Source organism: Lucilia cuprina, chromosome 6 (genome assembly GCF_022045245.1).
Source record: "Lucilia cuprina isolate Lc7/37 chromosome 6, ASM2204524v1, whole genome shotgun sequence".
Lineage (NCBI taxonomy): Eukaryota > Metazoa > Arthropoda > Insecta > Diptera > Calliphoridae > Lucilia > Lucilia cuprina.
In genome coordinates, this window is record NC_060954.1 from 51,255,035 (window position 1) to 51,268,883 (window position 13,849).

General features: G+C 30.5%; 1 long non-coding RNA gene across 1 annotated transcript; it reads left to right on the plus strand.

Moving 5' to 3' along the window:
* Positions 1-1,010: 1,010 nt before the first annotated feature.
* Positions 1,011-10,258, plus strand: LOC124421025. Its single transcript, XR_006941483.1, has 3 exons — positions 1,011-1,071; positions 1,558-1,794; positions 10,045-10,258. It is a non-coding gene; the product is annotated as an uncharacterized LOC124421025 (long non-coding RNA).
* Positions 10,259-13,849: the final 3,591 nt, after the last annotated feature.

The following is a 13,849-nucleotide window of genomic DNA, read 5'->3' on the forward strand; positions in this document are numbered from 1 at the left end:
TATATATCTATCTACCTATCTATCTATCTATCTATCTATCTATCTATCTATCAAAAAATGGGTGGTCAACTATTTTAGCTAGAATCTTAAAATTTGCACGGAGAAAATTCGCATCTAACTTTACTTTAACATTCATGTGAACATTTGGGAAAAAATTGCGGACTTTTTCCAACGTTGTATAGTATGTCATGCTGTCGTGTTCGATTAACTTGTTGGCTAGTGCTGGCTGCTGTTGTTTGCGAGTCTGTTAACATGTTTTAAAAATAAAAAATTTATTTTCTTGTTTCAAAAATACTTGAATTCATCCATCGTTTTGCCGATTTCTGTTTTTTTCTTCTAGTTATATTTTTAAATAAATAATCAAACAAGAAGCAAAAAAAAAAAAAGAAAAAAAATCAAGAAAAATTGTTGAAAATTTGAAAGTGATTATGTTATTTTTATAGAACATTTATTGTGGTTGGTGGGTATTTTGGGGTTACCTCTAAAATTAAAAATGGCCCAAAATAATACAAGAATAAGAAAAACAGTACACATATGAAATACAATTATAAATGAAAAAGAAAATGTAAAACGAACAACACGGAGCAACAATCACCGCCACCACCAACAACAACAGCAGCAGCAGTAGCATCATCAACAGCAAAATATTATCATGCTCAACTTAAGCGGCAACAGCAGCACTAGTAGAAGTGTTAGCTACAGTAGTGCTAGAATACTTATAGCAAAGAGTTAAAAAATTTTGCAAAAAATTTTGAAGAAAAAGAAGCGCGCGCGTTTTGTTAATATTTAAAAATTAAAAAAAAAGTGTTAGAGAAAAAGTTTTTAACAAAAATTATGTATAAATAATTGCTATAATTAATTTTTTTAATAAAAAAAGTTTATAATCTCTTTATTACAAAGAAAAAGAAAAAATACAAATAATATTGAAAGAAAATGTTTATTTATAAATTTTGTTTAAAAATATCACTGAAGGACGTCAATAAATGAAAATAAAAATAAATATCGAAAAGAAAAAATTTCAAAAAGTTTAAAGTTTAATTAAAAATTGCAAAAAAAATATTCCAAAAAAAAGTAATTATTTAAAGTTTTAAATATATAGTTCAATAAGTAAATTTTTAAAAATAAATTAAAGCAAAGAAAAATTTTTTTATAAAAATGATTTGCAAAAAAAATGTGTGTGTTTTAAAATAGCTACAAAATTAATGTTTTCAATATAAAACATTTCTCTTAAATTTTGCTCGTGTTTGTGCTTTTTTTAAACAGTGTTGCCAACTTAAAAGTTTTCCAACAAAAATGGTTCTTCTAAAAGTTTAAAATTAAAAAAATTTCTAACAAATTTTTTCAAAATTAAAAATTTGTTTCAATTTGCAAATTGTTAAACAAAAATATTTTTCCACTTTAAATCTGTTGACATCACTGTTTGAGTGTTTATTTTTATCATTCTGTTTCTTTTTTGCTCTACAATTTCTCTTTCTCTTCTTCCGCTTTCGAATGTAAACAAAAATAAAATTTCCCAAAATATGTTTATTTTTAAAAACATCTGTTTTATTTAAACAGATTTGTGCTTGTGTGTGTTTAAAAATTTCCCTGGTGTTATTATTAAAATAAAACAAAAAATATCCCTGATTTTAAAATCCTCACGCCATCTGCAGGTTTTCTTTTTTCTAACCAGGAAATGTTTATGAAAATGTATAAAAATCATTTAGTGCAGTTACAAACCTTTAGGTTAGTGGCTTGTCTAAATGATCACTTTCAAGTTGAGTGGTTTCGTCGTAGAGGGCGCTCTAAATCAAAGTGAGTATTTAAGGTGACCAGTGAAATTTAAAAACATTTATTATCTGTTAAACTTTGTACGAAAATATTTCGATTAAGCTGATTGCAAATGCTATGAATTGCTGTTTATTAACGATTATGGCGATCGGTTAAAGAAAGCTAGATATTCTACTAGAAATCCAATTGGCTCATTATCATTTTCAGAATCGTTTTAGTCACATCTTTTCATCAGCCTGTCCGTCATTATCATTTTCAAAATCGATTTAGTGACATCTTTTCGTCAGCCTGTCCGTCTAGATACTCCTTATAATCTAAATACAGCGGTCGTAACACTCAAGTTAATTAGATCAGTTTCTTTTGAAGCGAGTTTAATAGCACCACTGTGGTTGGTTGGTTAACGTTTTAGTTCACTGCGCGCAAACTTCGAAGTAGTATTGTGATCGTTTTGACCCTACTACTTCACTTGTCAGATGTAGTATTGTATAGTATTAGATCTAGCCTGTAGCTGAAAGTAATCTGAATATCATAAAGCTTAGATCCAAATATCTCACCTTGGTTACTTCGAAGAAAACGATTTCTTTTAAAGGATAGAGCAGGGCATCTGCAGAAAAAAATGGTAGAATGTTTCTTCCTTTTCCCTGTCTTTGCAAATGTAACAGTGTTCATTGAAGGGAGGCCCAAGTAGACTTGCATATCTGCAAAATACCCAGGGTCCCTCTATCAGTCTTGATATATCCTGCCCCTTCTCATTGAAGAAGAGCCACAACGGTTTCGAAAAAACCACTTCGAAAGGTGAACATTTTTTTAATTATTGGTCTTAAGGGCAACTAAACATCTCTATAAACCGAGAGTTCTACGTTACTGGATTTGTCCATAAATCCATTGGGCGTAGTGAAGTAGGTTGGGTTGGTTTATTGCAAAAGTGCTTTATACGAATTACGATCGTGCACATAGGCATATTCGTATGCTCCTTTCATATACATTGAGGTCCTTCCTAACATGCCTCGGGGTAGAATTTAACGGTGTGACTCATTCGATGACATTCCAAGAGGAACTGTATAGTCTTCCTCTCGTGTGGAGGAAGTTAAGCGTATTGGAAACTTTTAATATCTCTCCACTGGATATCACTCATCGAAGGAAGCCACACCCAAGTTTCATTGATAGCCAATACGGTTTGATTTTCTAAGTGCTGCCGGCTTGAAGAGGCATGATGTAAAGAAACGTATTTTGTGTGGTTCACAGGATTCATCTTAAACCAGGGAAATTGAGTAGACTGTTATTTGTTTCTAACAATGTAGAATGCTCTCTCTCTCTATCTGAGATATACTTTTAAAGTCCAGACCTCTCTCTAACTACTAAATGTATTGATTGATGCAGAAGGCTCTCTCTAAGATAAACTTTAGTAAATCGTATACCCCTCTTATAGTCAGTCCCAGTCCCGTATGCCTACAACATATATTGATAGATGCAGAACGCTCTCTTTAAGAAACACATCAAAAAAGGATAGACCTCTTTTATAGTTCCTCATAGTCGATCACTATATGTATCGATTGATGCAGAACGCTTTCTCTAAGATAAATTTTAGAAAATGTTATACCCTTCTATTGTTCAGACCTTGCCCGTCTGACTATTACATATGTATATTGATTGAAGAAGAACGCTCTCTAAAGGGATATATTCCCTCCCCCTTTATAGTCCACTACTATTTGTTTCGATCGAAGTAGAACTCTCGTTCTCTTTGCGAAGTATGTCTGAAGAAAAATATATCCGGAATTGTCTTGCTTGGTTTTTACCTTCAAAATGTAAGCAATTTCTATGATGCTTAATCCATATGTTACCAGAAAGATAAAAAAGTAGTAGCTAATAACGGTCTCTAAACAGAATAATGTACTGGTTAGAACTTATACTTAAAGCAATCCTGTGTCTATTCAGTCTGTACTGTAAGGCAAGACATGATATATGGGATGAACTATATTAAACTGGTTCTTGCCGAACAAAAATTATATAGATCTGCTCAGATCAGATGGTCAACAATGTATATTTGTTCCACAGCAAAATATAATCTAGCAAAACCTCAGGGTTTTGTCATCGATTGGACTCTTACCAGATTTAACCTTTCATTTAACAACTATTGAAAAATGACTATATAATTGTCAGACGACTCATTCAAATACTTTGTTATGTTAAATTTGATCTGAATCTGGGGAACGCTAAATGCTTAAATTTTCATCAAATGGTGTAAAGTTAACTTCTGAAACATCATTTAATAATGATCTTGACTTCGTTATAATGAAGTATCTGTTGTTATGGACGATTATTAATTAAATAATATTAGGAAAATTACTTAGAAAAATATTTAAAAAAGATCGTTTAAGAATTTTGATCGTTATCGATAAATAAGTAGAATATTCGTTATTGTTCATAGCTCATTTAAAGCAAAAAGAAATACATACAAAATTACAGCAATTTCCGAAATGGAATCCAATGCGAGAAAAAAAAAGGATTTTATTTTATTGTTTTATATACATTACAAAATTTATTTAATTTTTGTGTTTTTTTTGTTGTGCATGTACATTGTACAATAAATACATTACAAAAAAACGACATGTTTTTTTTCGTACTTTAGAAGAACAAAAAAAAAAAAAAAAATAGAAAAAAATGTGCACATTTGGCTTAAAGCCAAAAATAAGAAATAGTTTTTGAAAATAATTTTCAAAACACCAAAAGAAAAATACTATTTCAAAATGATCGTAAGAGTTAGCAACGATAAAAAGAATTTTATGTACTGCTGCTGATGATGATGCACCACTGTATAAGCTTGAAATACACTTTTCAACTACTGTTTTTGTTGTTATTGTAATAGTTGTTTTTGTGTCGTATAGACAACGACATCAGAGATACAAAGAATGAAAATGACAGCGGTACATAGAAAATGTTCATAAAATTCGATCCAAGTGTAGAGATACAGTGATGAAATGCTGTTCTTTTTTTGTTTTTTTTTTATGGTGATGATGAACTCACTCAAGGTACAGTGGGGTTTAATTTATTAATGTAATAAAAGATTTAAAAATATTTTTGAATTGAAAATAAATTTTCGTAAGAGCGTCTAAAATGGTCTAGAACCTATGAATCTAGGAATTTGTCAGATTAATTAAAATCGTTTGTAAATCAGTACAAAACTCAAAAAAAACCTTTGACACCTTTTGATTTAATTCAATAATTTTTTTCAAATTTTTAGTTTTTATCTTAAAAACAATTTTCTCAAATTTTACTTTCTTTTGCTTCACTGTGTAATGAATATCTTAGCAAACAACTGTCTACGAATTGGTATGTAAATTTTCTTTTTTATTTTCGAAAAAATGGCGTCCAACAAGAAAAACGTTAAATCACTAAAAAAAAGAAAACGCAAAGTGGAAAATGTCAACAGACTAAAAATTCAGCTGTCGTAGTTTTTTCCTTGCTTTTTCAAATTAAAAGAAGAAATTTTTTAATAAGAAAATAAGTTTTTTTTAGGGTCCAACCGAAAGCTTTTTAAGACCGAAACCGAACACAAGAAAAGAAACAGAAGAGAATTAGAACAGAACTAGAACAGAATTAGAACATAACTAGAACAGAACTAGAACAGAACTAGAACAGGACTAGAACAGAACTAGAACAGAACTAGAACAGAACTAGAACAGAACTAGAACAGAACTAGAACAGAACTAGAACAGAACTAGAACAGAACTAGAACAGAACTAGAACAGAACTAGAACAGAACTAGAACTGCACTGGAACTGAACTCGAACTAAACTAGAACGGAACTTGAACTAAACTTAAAAATCATTTACTTTTTCATAATTTCTAGAGATCTATTCATAATCGATCCAGGGGCTAACCCTTTATATGAGACAAAAAGTCTCATGTTCACAAAAAAACACATTCTGGAATTAATGCTCTCTCAAATACTAAGGTGTACATTTTTTATGTATTATGGCCCTCCCAATTTCGGTTATTCCCGGATCGATATCGATCGTTTCTCCTTTTATTAGTTTTAATAATAAGGATAAATTATTTATTTTTATCTTTTATAAATTCTGCCGAATACTGCTGTAGCTGACTTAATAGTTCCAATCCAAAACCGAATATTCCATTATTTTCTACAATTTAGTCTTTACAAAATTGATGTATTCTGTTGCAAAATAATTTAATTTTTTAATATTTAACCCAAAAACAAAAGTATTGAATATCTTTACTTTACCGGTATTTATTTTCATGGTATTTCATTAATATTTTGTTTAAAATTATTGTGTTGTTGTTATATTCTGTTTCATGTACAATTAAAATATCAATGGTCAAGAGAGAAAAAAAAGAAAACAAGTCAAAATCAATTTGTGATTTTTTCCCCTACCGACGATGACTTCTTTTTTTCACTTAATTATTTTTTGCTTTAAGATTTTTTCTCGTTGGCTCTAAGCCAAAAAGTGGCAACAGTTTTTATTATTTTTTTTTTAATTTTCAGTTTTCTCATTTAAAATTGTTTTCTATACAGAAGAAAGAACAGTTGAACAAAAAATCTGAAATGAAAACATCATAAGACATTTTACATTTATTTTTTATTTTGTTGCTATTTTTTTGGTAGAAAACCATAGACCGGGTATATCCAAATGAAAATACAGAGGCGCGTGACTGATTCATTTTTGCCTTATGTATGAATGTATGTAAATACATAAGTATGTATGTATTTCATTTACATATTTATATATGGCTCTTTTACAGATGTAATGATTTTTTTCTGAAATTTGTATTTATTTGAATACAAATTGGGTGGTGCAAAAGGAAATTTTCTTTGTAAACTTATTTGAATTCAACACATAATGGATCAATATAGCACCTTTCCAAACACGAAAAATAATATTTTGCTCCCCACCAAGATCGTTTATATTGATCTGAACATCAGCATATTACATGGCATCAGACAATCTGTTAAATGATGTGTATAAAATGAAGATATTCGTAGAAATTTACATACATATGTACATATGTCTGTATGTATAACGAATTTCTGTATATACAAATAAAATATACATATACATATGTATATGTATATAATCGTATATACATATTTACCTATTTATCTACCAACAGATTCATATACATATCTACCCTACAAATAACAAGATAATGACAAACATTTCATTTATTTTATTTAAAACAGACCTACAAATTTTAAGGTGGGTGGAAAATTATCCCCATAATTTTGTTGTTGATTTTGTTCCATTTTATATACATATGTACATACGAAAAAATAACAAATATTTTCATTAAATGTCAAAAGTGAAAAAACGTAATTAAACATCAAATAAATAATTATTTGAAGGACCAAACAAAAATTTAGTATAAATACCCATATGCAATCCATCATTTAATGAGTTTTTGTGATAAAAATGTCTTATATATGATCTTTGGCATTTCTGAACTAGAACTGAACTAGAACTGAAAAAAAAACTGAACTAGAACTAAACTAGAACTGAACTAGAACTAAACTAGAACTGAACTAGAACTGAACTAGAACTGAACTAGAACTGAACTAGAACTGAACTAGAACTGAACTAGAACTGAACTAGAACTGAACTAGAACTGAACTAGAACTGAACTAGAACTGAACTAGAACTGAACAAGAACTGAACTAGAACTAAACTAGAACTGAACTAGAACTAAACTAGAACTGAACTAGAACTGAACTAGAACTGAACTAGAACTGAACTAGAACTGAACTAGAACTGAACTAGAACTGAACTAGAACTGAACTAGAACTGAACTAGAACTGAACTAGAACTGAACTAGAACTGAACTAGAACTGAACTAGAACTGAACTAGAACTGAACTAGAACTGAACTAGAACTGAACTAGAACTGAACTAGAACTGAACTAGAACTGAACTAGAACTGAACTAGAACTGAACTAGAACTGAACTAGAACTGAACTAGAACTGAACTAGAACTGAACTAGAACTGAACTAGAACTGAACTAGAACTGAACTAGAACTGAACTAGAACTGAACTAGAACTGAACTAGAACTGAACTAGAACTGAACTAGAACTAGAACTGAACTAGAACTGAACTAGAACTGAACTAGAACTGAACTAGAACTGAACTAGAACTGAACTAGAACTGAACTAGAACTGAACTAGAACTGAACTAGAACTGAACTAGAACTGAACTAGAACTGAACTAGAACTGAACTAGAACTGAACTAGAACTGAACTAGAACTGAACTAGAACTGAACTAGAACTGAACTAGAACTGAACTAGAACTGAACTAGAACTGAACTAGAACTGAACTAGAACTGAACTAGAACTGAACTAGAACTGAACTAGAACTGAACTAGAACTGAACTAGAACTGAACTAGAACTGAACTAGAACTGAACTAGAACTGAACTAGAACTGAACTAGAACTGAACTAGAACTGAACTAGAACTGAACTAGAACTGAACTAGAACTGAACTAGAACTGAACTAGAACTGAACTAGAACTGAACTAGAACTGAACTAGAACTGAACTAGAACTGAACTAGAACTGAACTAGAACTGAACTAGAACTGAACTAGAACTGAACTAGAACTGAACTAGAACTGAACTAGAACTGAACTAGAACTGAACTAGAACTGAACTAGAACTGAACTAGAACTGAACTAGAACTGAACTAGAACTGAACTAGAACTGAACTAGAACTGAACTAGAACTGAACTAGAACTGAACTAGAACTGAACTAGAACTGAACTAGAACTGAACTAGAACTGAACTAGAACTGAACTAGAACTGAACTAGAACTGAACTAGAACTGAACTAGAACTGAACTAGAACTGAACTAGAACTGAACTAGAACTGAACTAGAACTGAACTAGAACTGAACTAGAACTGAACTAGAACTGAACTAGAACTGAACTAGAACTGAACTAGAACTGAACTAGAACTGAACTAGAACTGAACTAGAACTGAACTAGAACTGAACTAGAACTGAACTAGAACTGAACTAGAACTGAACTAGAACTGAACTAGAACTGAACTAGAACTGAACTAGAACTGAACTAGAACTGAACTAGAACTGAACTAGAACTGAACTAGAACTGAACTAGAACTGAACTAGAACTGAACTAGAACTGAACTAGAACTGAACTAGAACTGAACTAGAACTGAACTAGAACTGAACTAGAACTGAACTAGAACTGAACTAGAACTGAACTAGAACTGAACTAGAACTGAACTAGAACTTAACTAGAACTTTACTAGAACTGAACTAGAACTGAACTAGAACTGAACTAGAACTAAACTAGAACTGAACCAGAACTGAACTAGAACTGAACTAGAACTGAACTAGAAGTGAACTAGAACTGAACTAGAACTGAACTAGAACTGAACTAGAACTGAACTAGAACTGAACTAGAACTGAACTAGAACTGTACTAGAACTGTACTAGAACTGAACTAGAACTGAACTAGAACTGAACTAGAACTGAACTAGAACTGAACTAGAACTGAACTAGAACTGAACTAGAACTGAACTAGAACTGAACTAGAACTGAACTAGAACTGAACTAGAACTGAACTAGAACTGAACTAGAACTGAACTAGAACTGAACTAGAACTGAACTAGAACTGAACTAGAACTGAACTAGAACTGAACTAGAACTGAACTAGAACTGAACTAGAACTGAACTAGAACTGAACTAGAACTGAACTAGAACTGAACTAGAACTGAACTAGAACTGAACTAGAACTGAACTAGAACTGAACTAGAACTGAACTAGAACTGAACTAGAACTGAACTAGAACTGAACTAGAACTGAACTAGAACTGAACTAGAACTGAACTAGAACTGAACTAGAACTGAACTAGAACTGAACTAGAACTGAACTAGAACTGAACTAGAACTGTACTAGAACTGAACTGGACAGGAACTAGAACTGAACTGAGCTTATAGTCTAGAGTGAGTGATAATTTAAGTCTTTTGTTCATAAAAACAAAATTGAAATACGAGCCTTGACCATTTTCTTTTAAACATAATATTTTTTAAAACATTTGTCTCGAACTCTCTGTCTGATTGTCATCTAAGTTTGGCCACCCATAAAATTGTTTCTGTTAAATGGATTTCTGTTTAGAAACAAAAACGTGGATGCATCTTGTTGATTGCAGTTTATATGATTTTCATTTTAAACATATAAATCATTTTTACTTCTATGTTTTTATCAAGTATTAATATGTTTTACTTTCCTTTTTATATCTTTACAGAATATGCACTAAAAATTATAAAACTTCATGGAAAACTTTATATCAGCGAAAAGTCAATTGAAATCTAAATAAATTTTGTAATTTTTATTGGATTTAAAACACATACATACGTAATCTAGTGATAATATTTCATAGGGTTGAAATATTAAAAACTGTAATGGAATTTAAGGTAAGTTTATTATAAAGAAAATTAAAATTTCATAAAATTAAAAAAAAAAAATAACATAAACATTTAACATTTGCTGTTTGTTAAGGATATTTGTACTATATTTGATTTCCGCTAAAAACTTCCATGTTTATTTTTTTTATAAAAAAATATGAACCTAAATCCCATTTAAATATTTATTTTCTTGTTGTGTTCTTACAACATCTGCCTTTTTCTCTAGAGCTTGTCGTGCTTTAAGCCATATATCACTTTATTAAAAATAAAATACCCTTTTTTTTGGTGTACTTCCTTTTTTGCTGGTAATTTATAAAGTACTTTTAATGTAGGGCTTTTTTCTGTAATTGAATTGAAATAAAATTACACCACAATCGCATTAAATCTGTCGTTTTTTGCATTGGCAATTTTTTTTTGTGGTGGCAATTAAAAACACATGAGTTTAAATTGAAAAAAATGGCGACACAAAAATGACAGGTACCGCCAAAATGAAGAAAAACTTTTACAGTAGTTTGATAGTCATTAAAAAGAAGTTCTACTCGTCTATAATCTTGACTATAGTCTTGTAAATAGTTTTATCTGAAATGTAAACTATAACCCTGGCCATTAGTCTTGTCTATAGTCTTGGATAAGGCCATGGACTTGTCTATAGCCTGGTCAATAGTCTAGTCTATAGTCTAGTCTATAGTCTAGTCTATAGTCTAGTCTATAGTCTAGTCTATAGTCTAGTCTATAGTCTAGTCTATAGTCTAGTCTATAGTCTAGTCTATAGTCTAGTCTATAGTCTAGTCTATAGTCTAGTCTATAGTCTAGTCTATAGTCTAGTCTATAGTCTAGTCTATAGTCTAGTCTATAGTCTAGTCTATAGCCTAGTCTATAGTCTAGTCTATAGTCTAGTCTATAGTCTAGTCTATAGTCTAGTCTATAGTCTAGTCTATAGTCTAGTCTATAGTCTAGTCTATAGTCTAGTCTATAGTCTAGTCTATAGTCTAGTCTATAGTCTAGTCTATAGTCTAGTCTATAGTCTAGTCTATAGTCTAGTCTATAGTCTAGTCTATAGTCTAGTCTATAGTCTAGTCTATAGTCTAGTCTATAGTCTAGTCTATAGTCTAGTCTATAGTCTAGTCTATAGTCTAGTCTATAGTCTAGTCTATAGTCTAGTCTATAGTCTAGTCTATAATCTAGTCTATAGTCTAGTCTATAGTCTAGTCTATAATCTAGTCTATAGTCTAGTCTATAGTCTAGTCTATAGTCTAGTCTATAGTCTAGTCTATAGTCTAGTCTATAGTCTAGTCTATAGTCTAGTCTATAGTCTAGTCTATAGTCTAGTCTATAGTCTAGTCTATAGTCTAGTCTATAGTCTAGTCTATAGTCTAGTCTATAGTCTAGTCTATAGTCTAGTCTATAGTCTAGTCTATAGTCTAGTCTATAGTCTAGTCTATAGTCTAGTCTATAGTCTAGTCTATAGTCTAGTCTATAGTCTAGTCTATAGTCTAGTCTATAGTCTAGTCTATAGTCTAGTCTATAGTCTAGTCTATAGTCTAGTCTATAGTCTAGTCTATAGTCTAGTCTATAGTCTAGTCTATAGTCTAGTCTATAGTCTAGTCTATAGTCTAGTCTATAGTCTAGTCTATAGTCTAGTCTATAGTTTAGTCTATAGTCTAGTCTATAGTCTAGTCTATAGTCTAGTCTATAGTCTAGTCTATAGTCTAGTCTATAGTCTAGTCTATAGTCTAGTCTATAGTCTAGTCTATAGTCTAGTCTATAGTCTAGTCTATAGTCTAGTCTATAGTCTAGTCTATAGTCTAGTCTATAGTCTAGTCTATAGTCTAGTCTATAGTCTAGTCTATAGTCTAGTCTATAGTCTAGTCTATAGTCTAGTCTATAGTCTAGTCTATATATTCTAGTCTATAGTCTAGTCTATAGTCTAGTCTATAGTCTAGTCTATAGTCTAGTCTATAGTCTAGTCTATAGTCTAGTCTATAGTCTAGTCTATAGTCTAGTCTATAGTCTAGTCTATAGTCTAGTCTATAGTCTAGTCTATAGTCTAGTCTATAGTCTAGTCTATAGTCTAGTCTATAGTCTAGTCTATAGTCTAGTCTATAGTCTAGTCTATAGTCTAGTCTATAGTCTAGTCTATAGTCTAGTCTATAGTCTAGTCTATAGTCTAGTCTATAGTCTAGTCTATAGTCTAGTCTATAGTCTAGTCTATAGTCTAGTCTATAGTCTAGTCTATAGTCTAGTCTATAGTCTAGTCTATAGTCTAGTCTATAGTCTAGTCTATAGTCTAGTCTATAGTCTAGTCTATAGTCAAGTCTATAGTCTAGTCCAGTCTATAGTATAGTCCAGTCCATAGTATAGTCCATAGTCTAGTCCATAGTCTAGTCTATAGGCTAGTCTATCGTCTAGTCTATCGTCTAGTCTATAGTCTAGTCTATAGTCTAGTCTATAGTCTAGTCTATAGTCTAGTCTGAAGTCTAGTCGGAGGACTAGTCTATAGTCTAGTCTGTAGTCTAGTCTATAGTCTAGTCTATAGTCTAGTCTATAGTATAGTCTATAGTCTAGTCTATAGTCTAGTCTATAGTCTTGTCTATAGTCTTGTCTATAGTCTTGTCTATAGTCTTGTCTATTGTCTAGTCTATAATCTAGTCTATAATCTAGTCTATGATCTAGTCTATAGTCTATTATATGGTCTAGTCAAAAATCTAGGCTATAGTCTAGTCTACAGTTTGGTAGATAGTATGGTCTCTAGGCTATTATTTCGTTGTTAATATGAACATTTTTAATGTATGTGAGAGTAACTATAGCAAACAAGAACTAGGCAACGATTTTTTCTTTAAAATCGAATACAGTTATGAATGGGATATGGGTGTAGTAGTTGTTAGTTGTTTGGGTAATATTTTTCATTTCCTGTATTTCCCATATTTTTATTGTATTAATAATCTACAAAAAATAAGTAAAAAAGCAAAATATATTAAAACCCAGCAAAAAGTGCAATTGATTAAATAAAGGCAAAAGTAATAAATATAACTTTTTGGAAATAGAAGAAAAATTACAAAATATATTTCAATAAAAAATAGTTTTATGTTAAGCAAATATTATTTATTTTATTAAATTTAACTGGGTAATAAATATACTTGCGTCATATTTTGTATAGGACAGTTGGATGTTTAGGTTTCTCTTTTGAATCATGTTCAGGATGTTGAATAAAGATGATGATTATGATGTTGATGATGACTACTACTTGGAATAATGATGGTTATTTAATCGTCTTATTTATTGGGAGGAAATGTATTCATTATTTATTAATCTAATTATTTATTTTTTTATAAAATAATATATACAAAAGATACTAAATGAAATGTTTAATGAATGAAATGGCAAGAATAAGCAACATAAGACAATTAAATTATATTTTTTTTTTATTAAAATACACAAGTTTCTGCAATAACGCTACAATATACATACATATATATGTATATCCATGGTAAAAATCAATTAAATATGAAAATGAATTTAAAAATTAACTAGATTTATTATAGAATAAAAAAAGTTTAATGAAGGATCCAGAGGGAGGAAATGAACTAAGTATGTCCATCCGTGCGGAATTTTTATTAAAATTTAATGAAATTTGGCATATACTAT